Genomic DNA, 16,843 nt, shown 5'->3' with positions numbered 1-16,843 from the left:
CTCTGCCAGCACCTAGGGAAACCTAGCAAACCTATACATTTTTAAAAACTAGACACCCAGGGCAATTCGGGATGGGGTGACTCGTCTGCCTACCCCCAGGTTTTGTTACCCAGAATCCCTTGCAAACCTAAAAATTTGACAAAAAAAACAAATTTTCCGCACATTTCTGTGTTGGAAAGTTCTGGAATCTGCGTGGATCAACAAATTTCCACCCACCCAGCGTGCCCCCTGGTCTCCCAAAAAAATTGTACCTCACTTGCATGGGTAGGCCTAGTGGCTGCGACATGAAACAGCGCAAAACGCAGCATGGTCGCACCTCAATTTCCCAGTGAAATTTAGCACGTTTCGGACAAAAAGACTACCTTTTGTTTTTGCGCCGTAGCTCTGCCAGGACCTAGGGAAACCTAGCAAACCTATACATTTTTGAAAACTAGACACCCAGGGCAATTCAGGATGGGGTGACCCGTCTGCCTACCCCCAGGTTTTGTTACCCAGAATCCCTTGCAAACCTAAAAATTTGACAAAAAAACACATTTTCCTCACATTTCTGTGGTGGAAAGTTCTGGAATCTGCGTGGATCAACAAATTTCCACCCACCCAGCGTGCCCCCAGGTCTCTCGAAAAAAATGGTACCTCACTTGCGTGGGTAGGCATAGTGGCTGCGACATGAAACAGCGCAAAACGCAGCATGGTCGCACCTCAATTTCCCAGTGAAATTTAGCACGTTTCGGACAAAAAGACTACCTTTTGTTTTTGCGCCGTAGCTCTGCCAGCACCTAGGGAAACCTAGCAAACCTATACATTTTTAAAAACTAGACACCCAGGGCAATTCGGGATGGGGTGACTCGTCTGCCTACCCCCAGGTTTTGTTACCCAGAATCCATTGCAAACCTAAAAATTTGACAAAAAAAACAAATTTTCCGCACATTTCTGTGTTGGAAAGTTCTGGAATCTGCGTGGATCAACAAATTTCCACCCACCCAGCGTGCCCCCTGGTCTCCCAAAAAAATTGTACCTCACTTGCATGGGTAGGCCTAGTGGCTGCGACATGAAACAGCGCAAAACGCAGCATGGTCGCACCTCAATTTCCCAGTGAAATTTAGCACGTTTCGGACAAAAAGACTACCTTTTGTTTTTGCGCCGTAGCTCTGCCAGCACCTAGGGAAACCTAGCAAACCTATACATTTTTAAAAACTAGACACCCAGGGCAATTCGGGATGGGGCGACTCGTCTGCCTACCCCCAGGTTTTGTTACCCAGAATCCCTTGCAAACCTAAAAATTTGACAAAAAAAACACATTTTCCGCACATTTCTGTGTTGGAAAGTTCTGGAATCTGCGTGGATCAACAAATTTCCACCCACCCAGCGTGCCCCCTGGTCTCCCAAAAAAATGGTACCTCACTTGCATGGGTAGGCCTAGTGGCTGCGACATGAAACAGCGCAAAACGCAGCATGGTCACACCTCAATTTCCCAGTGAAATTTAGCACGTTTCGGACAAAAAGACTACCTTTTGTTTTTGCGCCGTAGCTCTGCCAGGACCTAGGGAAACCTAACAAACCTATACATTTTTGAAAACTAGACACCCAGGGCAATTCAGGATGGGGTGACTCGTCTGCCTACCCCCAGGTTTTGTTACCCAGAATCCCTTGCAAACCTACAAATTTGACAAAAAAACACATTTTCCTCACATTTCTGTGGTGGAAAGTTCTGGAATCTGCGTGGATCAACAAATTTCCACCCACCCAGCGTGCCCCTAGGTCTCTCGAAAAAAATGGTACCTCACTTGCGTGGGTAGGCATAGTGGCTGCGACATGAAACAGCGCAAAACGCAGCATGGTCGCACCTCAATTTCCCAGTGAAATTTAGCACGTTTCGGACAAAAAGACTACCTTTTGTTTTTGCGCCGTAGCTCTGCCAGGACCTAGGGAAACCTAGCAAACCTATACATTTTTGAAAACTAGACACCCAGGGCAATTCAGGATGGGGTGACTCGTCTGCCTACCCCCAGGTTTTGTTACCCAGAATCCCTTGCAAACCTACAAATTTGACAAAAAAACACATTTTCCTCACATTTCTGTGGTGGAAAGTTCTGGAATCTGCGTGGATCAACAAATTTCCACCCACCCAGCGTGCCCCCAGGTCTCTCGAAAAAAATGGTACCTCACTTGCGTGGGTAGGCATAGTGGCTGCGACATGAAACAGCGCAAAACGCAGCATGGTCGCACCTCAATTTCCCAGTGAAATTTAGCACGTTTTGGACAAAAAGACTACCTTTTGTTTTTGCGCCGTAGCTCTGCCAGCACCTAGGGAAACCTAGCAAACCTATACATTTTTGAAAACTAGACACCCAGGGCAATTCAGGATGGGGTGAGTCGTCTGCCTACCCCCAGGTTTTGTTACCCAGAATCCCTTGTAAACATAAAAAGTTGACCAAAAAACACATTTTTCTCACATTTCTGTGGTGGAAAGTTCTGGAATCTGCGTGGATCAACAAATTTCCACCCACCCAGCGTGCCGCCAGGTCTCCCAAAAAAAATTGGTACCTCACTTGCATGGGTAGGCATAGTGGCTGCGACATGAAACAGCGCAAAACGCAGCATGGTCGCACCTCAATTTCCCAGTGAAATTTAGCACGTTTTGGACAAAAAGACTACCTTTTGTTTTTGCGCCGTAGCTCTGCCAGCACCTAGGGAAACCTAGCAAACCTATACATTTTTGAAAACTAGACACCCAGGGCAATTCAGGATGGGGTGAGTCGTCTGCCTACCCCCAGGTTTTGTTACCCAGAATCCCTTGTAAACATAAAAAGTTGACCAAAAAAACACATTTTTCTCACATTTCTGTGGTGGAAAGTTCTGGAATCTGCGGGGATCAACAAATTTCCACCCACCCAGCGTGCCCCCAGGTCTCCCGAAAAAAAATGGTACCTCATTTGCGTGGGTAGGCATAGTGGCTGCGACATGAAACAGCGCAAAACGCAGCATGGTCGCACCTCAATTTCCCAGTGAAATTTAGCACGTTTCGGACAAAAAGACTACCTTTTGTTTTTGCGCCGTAGCTCTGCCAGCACCTAGGGAAACCTAGCAAACCTATACATTTTTAAAAACTAGACACCCAGGGCAATTCGGGATGGGGTGACTCGTCTGCCTACCCCCAGGTTTTGTTACCCAGAATCCCTTGCAAACCTAAAAATTTGACAAAAAAAACAAATTTTCCGCACATTTCTGTGTTGGAAAGTTCTGGAATCTGCGTGGATCAACAAATTTCCACCCACCCAGCGTGCCCCCTGGTCTCCCAAAAAAATTGTACCTCACTTGCATGGGTAGGCCTAGTGGCTGCGACATGAAACAGCGCAAAACGCAGCATGGTCGCACCTCAATTTCCCAGTGAAATTTAGCACGTTTCGGACAAAAAGACTACCTTTTGTTTTTGCGCCGTAGCTCTGCCAGCACCTAGGGAAACCTAGCAAACCTATACATTTTTGAAAACTAGACACCCAGGGCAATTCAGGATGGGGTGAGTCGTCTGCCTACCCCCAGGTTTTGTTACCCAGAATCCCTTGTAAACATAAAAAGTTGACCAAAAAAACACATTTTTCTCACATTTCTGTGGTGGAAAGTTCTGGAATCTGCGGGGATCAACAAATTTCCACCCACCCAGCGTGCCCCCAGGTCTCCCGAAAAAAATGGTACCTCACTTGCGTGGGTAGGCATAGTGGCTGCGACATGAAACAGCGCAAAACGCAGCATGGTCGCATCTCAATTTCCCAGTGAAATTTAGCACGTTTTGGACAAAAAGACTACCTTTTGTTTTTGCGCCGTAGCTCTGCCAGCACCTATGGAAACCTAGCAAACCTATACATTTTTTAAAACTAGACAACCAGGGCAATTCAGGATGGGGTGACTCGTCTGCCTACCCCCAGGTTTTGTTACCCAGAATCCCTTGCAAACATAAAAAGTTGACCAAAAAAACACATTTTTCTCACATTTCTGTGGTGGAAAGTTCTGGAATCTGCGTGGATCAACAAATTTCCACCCACCCAGCGTGCCGCCAGGTCTCCCAAAAAAAATTGGTACCTCACTTGCATGGGTAGGCATAGTGGCTGCGACATGAAACAGCGCAAAACGCAGCATGGTCGCACCTCAATTTCCCAGTGAAATTTAGCACGTTTTGGACAAAAAGACTACCTTTTGTTTTTGCGCCGTAGCTCTGCCAGCACCTAGGGAAACCTAGCAAACCTATACATTTTTGAAAACTAGACACCCAGGGCAATTCAGGATGGGGTGAGTCGTCTGCCTACCCCCAGGTTTTGTTACCCAGAATCCCTTGTAAACATAAAAAGTTGACCAAAAAACCACATTTTTCTCACATTTCTGTGGTGGAAAGTTCTGGAATCTGCGGGGATCAACAAATTTCCACCCACCCAGCGTGCCCCCAGGTCTCCCGAAAAAAAATGGTACCTCATTTGCGTGGGTAGGCATAGTGGCTGCGACATGAAACAGCGCAAAACGCAGCATGGTCGCACCTCAATTTCCCAGTGAAATTTAGCACGTTTCGGACAAAAAGACTACCTTTTGTTTTTGCGCCGTAGCTCTGCCAGCACCTAGGGAAACCTAGCAAACCTATACATTTTTAAAAACTAGACACCCAGGGCAATTCGGGATGGGGTGACTCGTCTGCCTACCCCCAGGTTTTGTTACCCAGAATCCCTTGCAAACCTAAAAATTTGACAAAAAAAACAAATTTTCCGCACATTTCTGTGTTGGAAAGTTCTGGAATCTGCGTGGATCAACAAATTTCCACCCACCCAGCGTGCCCCCTGGTCTCCCAAAAAAATTGTACCTCACTTGCATGGGTAGGCCTAGTGGCTGCGACATGAAACAGCGCAAAACGCAGCATGGTCGCACCTCAATTTCCCAGTGAAATTTAGCACGTTTCGGACAAAAAGACTACCTTTTGTTTTTGCGCCGTAGCTCTGCCAGGACCTAGGGAAACCTAGCAAACCTATACATTTTTGAAAACTAGACACCCAGGGCAATTCAGGATGGGGTGACCCGTCTGCCTACCCCCAGGTTTTGTTACCCAGAATCCCTTGCAAACCTAAAAATTTGACAAAAAAACACATTTTCCTCACATTTCTGTGGTGGAAAGTTCTGGAATCTGCGTGGATCAACAAATTTCCACCCACCCAGCGTGCCCCCAGGTCTCTCGAAAAAAATGGTACCTCACTTGCGTGGGTAGGCATAGTGGCTGCGACATGAAACAGCGCAAAACGCAGCATGGTCGCACCTCAATTTCCCAGTGAAATTTAGCACGTTTTGGACAAAAAGACTACCTTTTGTTTTTGCGCCGTAGCTCTGCCAGCACCTATGGAAACCTAGCAAACCTATACATTTTTTAAAACTAGACAACCAGGGCAATTCAGGATGGGGTGACTCGTCTGCCTACCCCCAGGTTTTGTTACCCAGAATCCCTTGCAAACCTAAAAATTTGACAAAACAAACACATTTTCCGCACATTTCTGTGTTGGAAAGTTCTGGAATCTGCGTGGATCAACACATTTCCACCCACCCAGCGTGCCCCCAGGTCTCCCAAAAAAAATGGTACCTCACTTGCATGGGTAGGCCTAGTGGCTGCGACATGAAACAGCGCAAAACGCAGCATGGTCGCACCTCAATTTCCCAGTGAAATTTAGCACGTTTCGGACAAAAAGACTACCTTTTGTTTTTGCGCCGTAGCTCTGCCAGGACCTAGGGAAACCTAGCAAACCTATACATTTTTGAAAACTAGACACCCAGGGCAATTCAGGATGGGGTGACTCGTCTGCCTACCCCCAGGTTTTGTTATCCAGAATCCCTTGCAAACCTACAAATTTGACCAAAAAACACATTTTCCTCACATTTCTGTGGTGGAAAGTTCTGGAATCTGCGTGGATCAACAAATTTCCACCCACCCAGCGTGCCCCCAGGTCTCTCGAAAAAAATGGTACCTCACTTGCGTGGGTAGGCATAGTGGCTGCGACATGAAACAGCGCAAAACGCAGCATGGTCGCACCTCAATTTCCCAGTGAAATTTAGCACGTTTTGGACAAAAAACTAACTTTTGTTTTTGCACCGTAGCTCTGCCAGCACCTATGGAAACCTAGCAAACCTATACATTTTTGAAAACTAGACAACCAGGACAATTCAGGATGGGGTGACTCGTCTGCCTACCCCCAGGTTTTGTTACCCAGAATCCCTTGCAAACATAAAAATTTGACCAAAAAAACACATTTTCCTCACATTTCTGTGGTGGAAAGTTCTGGAATCTGCATGGATCAACAAATTTCCACCCACCCAGCGTGCCCACAGGTCTCCCGAAAAAAATGGTACCTCACTTGCGTGGGTAGGCATAGTGGCTGCGACATGAAACAGTGAAAAGCGCAGCATGGTCGCACCTCAATTTCCCAGTGAAATTTAGCACGTTTTGGACAAAAAGACTACCTTTTGTTTTTGCGCCGTAGCTCTGCCAGCAACTAGGGAAACCTAGCAAACCTATACATATTTGAAAACTAGACACCCAGGGCAATTCAGGGTGGGGTGAATCGTCTGCCTACACCCAGGTTTTGTTACCCAGAATCCCTTGCAAACATAAAAAGTTGACCAAAAAAACACATTTTTCTCATATTTCTGTGGTGGAAAGTTCTGGAATCTGTGGGGATCAACAAATTTCCACCCACCCAGCATGCCCCCAGGTCTCCCGAAAAAAATGGTACCTCACTTGCGTGGGTAGGCATAGTGGCTGCGACATGAAACAGCGCAAAACGCAGCATGGTCGCACCTCAATTTCCCAGTGAAATTTAGCACGTTTTGGACAAAAAGACTACCTTTTGTTTTTGCGCCGTAGCTCTGCCAGCACCTAGGGAAACCTAGCACACCTATACATTTTTAAAAACTAGACACCCAGGGCAATTCGGGATGGGGTGACTCGTCTGCCTACCCCCAGGTTTTGTTACCCAGAATCCCTTGCAAACCTAAAAATGTGACAAACAAAACACATTTTCCGCACATTTCTGTGTTGGAAAGTTCTGGAATCTGCGTGGATCAACAAATTTCCACCCACCCAGCGTGCCCCCAGGTCTCCCCAAAAAAATTGGTACCTCACTTGCATGGGTAGGCATAGTGGCTGCGACATGAAACCGCGCAAAACGCAGCATGGTCGCACCTCAATTTTCCAGTGAAATTTAGCACGTTTTGGACAAAAAGACTACCTTTTGTTTTTGCGCCGTAGCTCTGCCAGCACCTAGGGAAACCTAGCAAACCTATACATTTTTGAAAACTAGACACCCAGGGCAATTCAGGATGGGGTGAGTCGTCTGCCTACCCTCAGGTTTTGTTACCCAGAATCCCTTGTAAACATAAAAAGTTGACCAAAAAAACACATTTTTCTCACATTTCTGTGGTGGAAAGTTCTGGAATCTGCGGGGATCAACAAATTTCCACCCACCCAGCGTGCCCCCAGGTCTCCCGAAAAAAATGGTACCTCACTTGCGTGGGTAGGCATAGTGGCTGCGACATGAAACAGCGCAAAACGCAGCATGGTCGCACCTCAATTTCCCAGTGAAATTTAGCACGTTTCGGACAAAAAGACTACCTTTTGTTTTTGCGCCGTAGCTCTGCCAGCACCTAGGGAAACCTAGCAAACCTATACATTTTTAAAAACTAGACACCCAGGGCAATTTGGGATGGGGCGACTCGTCTGCCTACCCCCAGGTTTTGTTACCCAGAATCCCTTGCAAACCTAAAAATTTGACAAAAAAAACACATTTTCCGCACATTTCTGTGTTGGAAAGTTCTGGAATCTGCGTGGATCAACAAATTTCCACCCACCCAGCGTGCCCCCTGGTCTCCCAAAAAAATGGTACCTCACTTGCGTGGGTAGGCATAGTGGCTGCGACATGAAACAGCGCAAAACGCAGCATGGTCGCACCTCAATTTCCCAGTGAAATTTAGCACGTTTCGGACAAAAAGACTACCTTTTGTTTTTGTGCCGTAGCTCTGCCAGGACCTAGGGAAACCTAGCAAACCTATACATTTTTGAAAACTAGACACCCAGGGCAATTCAGGATGGGGTGACTCGTCTGCCTACCCCCAGGTTTTGTTACCCAGAATCCCTTGCAAACCTACAAATTTGACAAAAAAACATATTTTCCTCACATTTCTGTGGTGGAAAGTTCTGGAATCTGCGTGGATCAACAAATTTCCACCCACCCAGCGTGCCCCCAGGTCTCTCGAAAAAAATGGTACCTCACTTGCGTGGGTAGGCATAGTGGCTGCGACATGAAACAGCGCAAAACGCAGCATGGTCGCACCTCAATTTCCCAGTGAAATTTAGCACGTTTTGGACAAAAAGACTACCTTTTGTTTTTGCGCCGTAGCTCTGCCAGCACCTAGGGAAACCTAGCAAACCTATACATTTTTGAAAACTAGACACCCAGGGCAATTCAGGATGGGGTGAGTCGTCTGCCTACCCCCAGGTTTTGTTACCCAGAATCCCTTGTAAACATAAAAAGTTGACCAAAAAAACACATTTTTCTCACATTTCTGTGGTGGAAAGTTCTGGAATCTGCGTGGATCAACAAATTTCCACCCACCCAGCGTGCCCCCAGGTCTCCCAAAAAAAATTGGTACCTCACTTGCATGGGTAGGCATAGTGGCTGCGACATGAAACAGCGCAAAACGCAGCATGGTCGCACCTCAATTTCCCAGTGAAATTTAGCACGTTTTGGACAAAAAGACTACCTTTTGTTTTTGCGCCGTAGCTCTGCCAGCACCTAGGGAAACCTAGCAAACCTATACATTTTTGAAAACTAGACACCCAGCGCAATTCAGGATGGGGTGAGTCGTCTGCCTACCCCCAGGTTTTGTTACCCAGAATCCCTTGTAAACATAAAAAGTTGACCAAAAAACCACATTTTTCTCACATTTCTGTGGTGGAAAGTTCTGGAATCTGCGGGGATCAACAAATTTCCACCCACCCAGCGTGCCCCCAGGTCTCCCGAAAAAAAATGGTACCTCATTTGCGTGGGTAGGCATAGTGGCTGCGACATGAAACAGCGCAAAACGCAGCATGGTCGCACCTCAATTTCCCAGTGAAATTTAGCACGTTTCGGACAAAAAGACTACCTTTTGTTTTTGCGCCGTAGCTCTGCCAGCACCTAGGGAAACCTAGCAAACCTATACATTTTTAAAAACTAGACACCCAGGGCAATTCGGGATGGGGTGACTCGTCTGCCTACCCCCAGGTTTTGTTACCCAGAATCCCTTGCAAACCTAAAAATTTGACAAAAAAAACAAATTTTCCGCACATTTCTGTGTTGGAAAGTTCTGGAATCTGCGTGGATCAACAAATTTCCACCCACCCAGCGTGCCCCCTGGTCTCCCAAAAAAATTGTACCTCACTTGCATGGGTAGGCCTAGTGGCTGCGACATGAAACAGCGCAAAACGCAGCATGGTCGCACCTCAATTTCCCAGTGAAATTTAGCACGTTTCGGACAAAAAGACTACCTTTTGTTTTTGCGCCGTAGCTCTGCCAGGACCTAGGGAAACCTAGCAAACCTATACATTTTTGAAAACTAGACACCCAGGGCAATTCAGGATGGGGTGACCGTCTGCCTACCCCCAGGTTTTGTTACCCTGAATCCCTTGCAAACCTAAAAATTTGACAAAAAAACACATTTTCCTCACATTTCTGTGGTGGAAAGTTCTGGAATCTGCGTGGATCAACAAATTTCCACCCACCCAGCGTGCCCCCAGGTCTCTCGAAAAAAATGGTACCTCACTTGCGTGGGTAGGCATAGTGGCTGCGACATGAAACAGCGCAAAACGCAGCATGGTCGCACCTCAATTTCCCAGTGAAATTTAGCACGTTTTGGACAAAAAGACTACCTTTTGTTTTTGCGTCGTAGCTCTGCCAGCACCTAGGGAAACCTAGCACACCTATACATTTTTAAAAACTAGACACCCAGGGCAATTCGGGATGGGGTGACTCGTCTGCCTACCCCCAGGTTTTGTTACCCAGAATCCCTTGCAAACCTAAAAATGTGACAAAAAAAACACATTTTCCGCACATTTCTGTGTTGGAAAGTTCTGGAATCTGCGTGGATCAACAAATTTCCACCCACCCAGCGTGCCCCCAGGTCTCCCAAAAAAAATTGGTACCTCACTTGCATGGGTAGGCATAGTGGCTGCGACATGAAACCGTGCAAAACGCAGCATGGTCGCACCTCAATTTTCCAGTGAAATTTAGCACGTTTTGGACAAAAAGACTACCTTTGGTTTTTGCGCCGTAGCTTGGCCAGCACCTAGGGAAACCTAGCAAACCTATACATTTTTGAAAACTAGACACCCAGGGCAATTCAGGATGGGGTGAGTCGTCTGCCTACCCCCAGGTTTTGTTACCCAGAATCCCTTGTAAACATAAAAAGTTGACCAAAAAAACACATTTTTCTCACATTTCTGTGGTGGAAAGTTCTGGAATCTGCGGGGATCAACAAATTTCCACCCACCCAGCGTGCCCCCAGGTCTCCCGAAAAAAATGGTACCTCACTTGCGTGGGTAGGCATAGTGGCTGCGACATGAAACAGCGCAAAACGCAGCATGGTCGCACCTCAATTTCCCAGTGAAATTTAGCACGTTTCGGACAAAAAGACTACCTTTTGTTTTTGCGCCGTAGCTCTGCCAGCACCTAGGGAAACCTAGCAAACCTATACATTTTTAAAAACTAGACACCCAGGGCAATTTGGGATGGGGCGACTCGTCTGCCTACCCCCAGGTTTTGTTACCCAGAATCCCTTGCAAACCTAAAAATTTGACAAAAAAAACACATTTTCCGCACATTTCTGTGTTGGAAAGTTCTGGAATCTGCGTGGATCAACAAATTTCCACCCACCCAGCGTGCCCCCTGGTCTCCCAAAAAAAATGGTACCTCACTTGCATGGGTAGGCCTAGTGGCTGCGACATGAAACAGTGCAAAACGCAGCATGGTCGCACCTCAATTTCCCAGTGAAATTTAGCACGTTTTGGACAAAAAGACTACCTTTTGTTTTTGCGCCGTAGCTCTGCCAGGACCTAGGGAAACCTAGCAAACCTATACATTTTTGAAAACTAGACACCCAGGGCAATTCAGGATGGGGTGACTCGTCTGCCTACCCCCAGGTTTTGTTACCCAGAATCCCTTGCAAACCTACAAATTTGACAAAAAACACATTTTCCTCACATTTCTGTGGTGGAAAGTTCTGGAATCTGCGTGGATCAACAAATTTCCACCCACCCAGCGTGCCCCCAGGTCTCTCGAAAAAAATGGTACCTCACTTGCGTGGGTAGGCATAGTGGCTGCGACATGAAACAGCGCAAAACGCAGCATGGTCGCACCTCAATTTCCCAGTGAAATTTAGCACGTTTCGGACAAAAAGACTACCTTTTGTTTTTGCGCCGTAGCTCTGCCAGGACCTAGGGAAACCTAGCAAACCTATACATTTTTGAAAACTAGACACCCAGGGCAATTCAGGATGGGGTGACTCGTCTGCCTACCCCCAGGTTTTGTTACCCAGAATCCCTTGCAAACCTACAAATTTGACAAAAAAACACATTTTCCTCACATTTCTGTGGTGGAAAGTTCTGGAATCTGCGTGGATCAACAAATTTCCACCCACCCAGCGTGCCCCCAGGTCTCTCGAAAAAAATGGTACCTCACTTGCGTGGGTAGGCATAGTGGCTGCGACATGAAACAGCGCAAAACGCAGCATGGTCGCACCTCAATTTCCCAGTGAAATTTAGCACGTTTTGGACAAAAAGACTACCTTTTGTTTTTGCGCCGTAGCTCTGCCAGCACCTAGGGAAACCTAGCAAACCTATACATTTTTGAAAACTAGACACCCAGGGCAATTCAGGATGGGGTGAGTCGTCTGCCTACCCCCCGGTTTTGTTACCCAGAATCCCTTGTACACATAAAAAGTTGACCAAAAAAACACATTTTTCTCACATTTCTGTGGTGGAAAGTTCTGGAATCTGCGTGGATCAACAAATTTCCACCCACCCAGCGTGCCGCCAGGTCTCCCAAAAAAAATTGGTACCTCACTTGCATGGGTAGGCATAGTGGCTGCGACATGAAACAGCGCAAAACGCAGCATGGTCGCACCTCAATTTCCCAGTGAAATTTAGCACGTTTTGGACAAAAAGACTACCTTTTGTTTTTGCGCCGTAGCTCTGCCAGCACCTAGGGAAACCTAGCAAACCTATACATTTTTGAAAACTAGACACCCAGGGCAATTCAGGATGGGGTGAGTCGTCTGCCTACCCCCAGGTTTTGTTACCCAGAATCCCTTGTAAACATAAAAAGTTGACCAAAAAACCACATTTTTCTCACATTTCTGTGGTGGAAAGTTCTGGAATCTGCGGGGATCAACAAATTTCCACCCACCCAGCGTGCCCCCAGGTCTCCCGAAAAAAAATGGTACCTCATTTGCGTGGGTAGGCATAGTGGCTGCGACATGAAACAGCGCAAAACGCAGCATGGTCGCACCTCAATTTCCCAGTGAAATTTAGCACGTTTCGGACAAAAAGACTACCTTTTGTTTTTGCGCCGTAGCTCTGCCAGCACCTAGGGAAACCTAGCAAACCTATACATTTTTAAAAACTAGACACCCAGGGCAATTCGGGATGGGGTGACTCGTCTGCCTACCCCCAGGTTTTGTTACCCAGAATCCATTGCAAACCTAAAAATTTGACAAAAAAAACAAATTTTCCGCACATTTCTGTGTTAGAAAGTTCTGGAATCTGCGTGGATCAACAAATTTCCACCCACCCAGCGTGCCCCCTGGTCTCCCAAAAAAATTGTACCTCACTTGCATGGGTAGGCCTAGTGGCTGCGACATGAAACAGCGCAAAACGCAGCATGGTCGCACCTCAATTTCCCAGTGAAATTTAGCACGTTTCGGACAAAAAGACTACCTTTTGTTTTTGCGCCGTAGCTCTGCCAGCACCTAGGGAAACCTAGCAAACCTATACATTTTTAAAAACTAGACACCCAGGGCAATTCGGGATGGGGCGACTCGTCTGCCTACCCCCAGGTTTTGTTACCCAGAATCCCTTGCAAACCTAAAAATTTGACAAAAAAAACACATTTTCCGCACATTTCTGTGTTGGAAAGTTCTGGAATCTGCGTGGATCAACAAATTTCCACCCACCCAGCGTGCCCCCTGGTCTCCCAAAAAAATGGTACCTCACTTGCATGGGTAGGCCTAGTGGCTGCGACATGAAACAGCGCAAAACGCAGCATGGTCGCACCTCAATTTCCCAGTGAAATTTAGCACGTTTCGGACAAAAAGACTACCTTTTGTTTTTGCGCCGTAGCTCTGCCAGGACCTAGGGAAACCTAACAAACCTATACATTTTTGAAAACTAGACACCCAGGGCAATTCAGGATGGGGTGACTCGTCTGCCTACCCCCAGGTTTTGTTACCCAGAATCCCTTGCAAACCTACAAATTTGACAAAAAAACACATTTTCCTCACATTTCTGTGGTGGAAAGTTCTGGAATCTGCGTGGATCAACAAATTTCCACCCACCCAGCGTGCCCCTAGGTCTCTCGAAAAAAATGGTACCTCACTTGCGTGGGTAGGCATAGTGGCTGCGACATGAAACAGCGCAAAACGCAGCATGGTCGCACCTCAATTTCCCAGTGAAATTTAGCACGTTTCGGACAAAAAGACTACCTTTTGTTTTTGCGCCGTAGCTCTGCCAGGACCTAGGGAAACCTAGCAAACCTATACATTTTTGAAAACTAGACACCCAGGGCAATTCAGGATGGGGTGACTCGTCTGCCTACCCCCAGGTTTTGTTACCCAGAATCCCTTGCAAACCTACAAATTTGACAAAAAAACACATTTTCCTCACATTTCTGTGGTGGAAAGTTCTGGAATCTGCGTGGATCAACAAATTTCCACCCACCCAGCGTGCCCCCAGGTCTCTCGAAAAAAATGGTACCTCACTTGCGTGGGTAGGCATAGTGGCTGCGACATGAAACAGTGCAAAACGCAGCATGGTCGCACCTCAATTTCACAGTGAAATTTAGCACGTTTTGGACAAAAAGACTACCTTTTGTTTTTGCGCCGTAGCTCTGCCAGCACCTAGGGAAACCTAGCAAACCTATACATTTTTGAAAACTAGACACCCAGGGCAATTCAGGATGGGGTGAGTCGTCTGCCTACCCCCAGGTTTTGTTACCCAGAATCCCTTGTAAACATAAAAAGTTGACCAAAAAACACATTTTTCTCACATTTCTGTGGTGGAAAGTTCTGGAATCTGCGTGGATCAACAAATTTCCACCCACCCAGCGTGCCGCCAGGTCTCCCAAAAAAAATTGGTAACTCACTTGCATGGGTAGGCATAGTGGCTGCGACATGAAACAGCGCAAAACGCAGCATGGTCGCACCTCAATTTCCCAGTGAAATTTAGCACGTTTTGGACAAAAAGACTACCTTTTGTTTTTGCGCCGTAGCTCTGCCAGCACCTAGGGAAACCTAGCAAACCTATACATTTTTGAAAACTAGACACCCAGGGCAATTCAGGATGGGGTGAGTCGTCTGCCTACCCCCAGGTTTTGTTACCCAGAATCCCTTGTAAACATAAAAAGTTGACCAAAAAACACATTTTTCTCACATTTCTGTGGTGGAAAGTTCTGGAATCTGCGGGGATCAACAAATTTCCACCCACCCAGCGTGCCCCCAGGTCTCCCGAAAAAAAATGGTACCTCATTTGCGTGGGTAGGCATAGTGGCTGCGACATGAAACAGCGCAAAACGCAGCATGGTCGCACCTCAATTTCCCAGTGAAATTTAGCACGTTTCGGACAAAAAGACTACCTTTTGTTTTTGCGCCGTAGCTCTGCCAGCACCTAGGGAAACCTAGCAAACCTATACATTTTTAAAAACTAGACACCCAGGGCAATTCGGGATGGGGTGACTCGTCTGCCTACCCCCAGGTTTTGTTACCCAGAATCCCTTGCAAACCTAAAAATTTGACAAAAAAAACAAATTTTCCGCACATTTCTGTGTTGGAAAGTTCTGGAATCTGCGTGGATCAACAAATTTCCACCCACCCAGCGTGCCCCCTGGTCTCCCAAAAAAATTGTACCTCACTTGCATGGGTAGGCCTAGTGGCTGCGACATGAAACAGCGCAAAACGCAGCATGGTCGCACCTCAATTTCCCAGTGAAATTTAGCACGTTTCGGACAAAAAGACTACCTTTTGTTTTTGCGCCGTAGCTCTGCCAGGACCTAGGGAAACCTAGCAAACCTATACATTTTTGAAAACTAGACACCCAGGGCAATTCAGGATGGGGTGACCCGTCTGCCTACCCCCAGGTTTTGTTACCCAGAATCCCTTGCAAACCTAAAAATTTGACAAAAAAACACATTTTCCTCACATTTCTGTGGTGGAAAGTTCTGGAATCTGCGTGGATCAACAAATTTCCACCCACCCAGCGTGCCCCCAGGTCTCTCGAAAAAAATGGTACCTCACTTGCGTGGGTAGGCATAGTGGCTGCGACATGAAACAGCGCAAAACGCAGCATGGTCGCATCTCAATTTCCCAGTGAAATTTAGCACGTTTTGGACAAAAAGACTACCTTTTGTTTTTGCGCCGTAGCTCTGCCAGCACCTATGGAAACCTAGCAAACCTATACATTTTTTAAAACTAGACAACCAGGGCAATTCAGGATGGGGTGACTCGTCTGCCTACCCCCAGGTTTTGTTACCCAGAATCCCTTGCAAACATAAAAAGTTGACCAAAAAAACACATTTTTCTCACATTTCTGTGGTGGAAAGTTCTGGAATCTGCGTGGATCAACAAATTTCCACCCACCCAGCGTGCCGCCAGGTCTCCCAAAAAAAATTGGTACCTCACTTGCATGGGTAGGCATAGTGGCTGCGACATGAAACAGCGCAAAACGCAGCATGGTCGCACCTCAATTTCCCAGTGAAATTTAGCACGTTTTGGACAAAAAGACTACCTTTTGTTTTTGCGCCGTAGCTCTGCCAGCACCTAGGGAAACCTAGCAAACCTATACATTTTTGAAAACTAGACACCCAGGGCAATTCAGGATGGGGTGAGTCGTCTGCCTACCCCCAGGTTTTGTTACCCAGAATCCCTTGTAAACATAAAAAGTTGACCAAAAAACCACATTTTTCTCACATTTCTGTGGTGGAAAGTTCTGGAATCTGCGGGGATCAACAAATTTCCACCCACCCAGCGTGCCCCCAGGTCTCCCGAAAAAAAATGGTACCTCATTTGCGTGGGTAGGCATAGTGGCTGCGACATGAAACAGCGCAAAACGCAGCATGGTCGCACCTCAATTTCCCAGTGAAATTTAGCACGTTTCGGACAAAAAGACTACCTTTTGTTTTTGCGCCGTAGCTCTGCCAGCACCTAGGGAAACCTAGCAAACCTATACATTTTTAAAAACTAGACACCCAGGGCAATTCGGGATGGGGTGACTCGTCTGCCTACCCCCAGGTTTTGTTACCCAGAATCCCTTGCAAACCTAAAAATTTGACAAAAAAAACAAATTTTCCGCACATTTCTGTGTTGGAAAGTTCTGGAATCTGCGTGGATCAACAAATTTCCACCCACCCAGCGTGCCCCCTGGTCTCCCAAAAAAATTGTACCTCACTTGCATGGGTAGGCCTAGTGGCTGCGACATGAAACAGCGCAAAACGCAGCATGGTCGCACCTCAATTTCCCAGTGAAATTTAGCACGTTTCGGACAAAAAGACTACCTTTTGTTTTTGCGCCGTAGCTCTGC

Source organism: Lissotriton helveticus, chromosome 2_1, assembly GCF_964261635.1.
Source record: "Lissotriton helveticus chromosome 2_1, aLisHel1.1, whole genome shotgun sequence".
Classification (NCBI taxonomy): domain Eukaryota; kingdom Metazoa; phylum Chordata; class Amphibia; order Caudata; family Salamandridae; genus Lissotriton; species Lissotriton helveticus.
The sequence above is the reverse complement of the archived record's forward strand: the minus strand, read 5'-3'. Positions refer to the sequence as shown.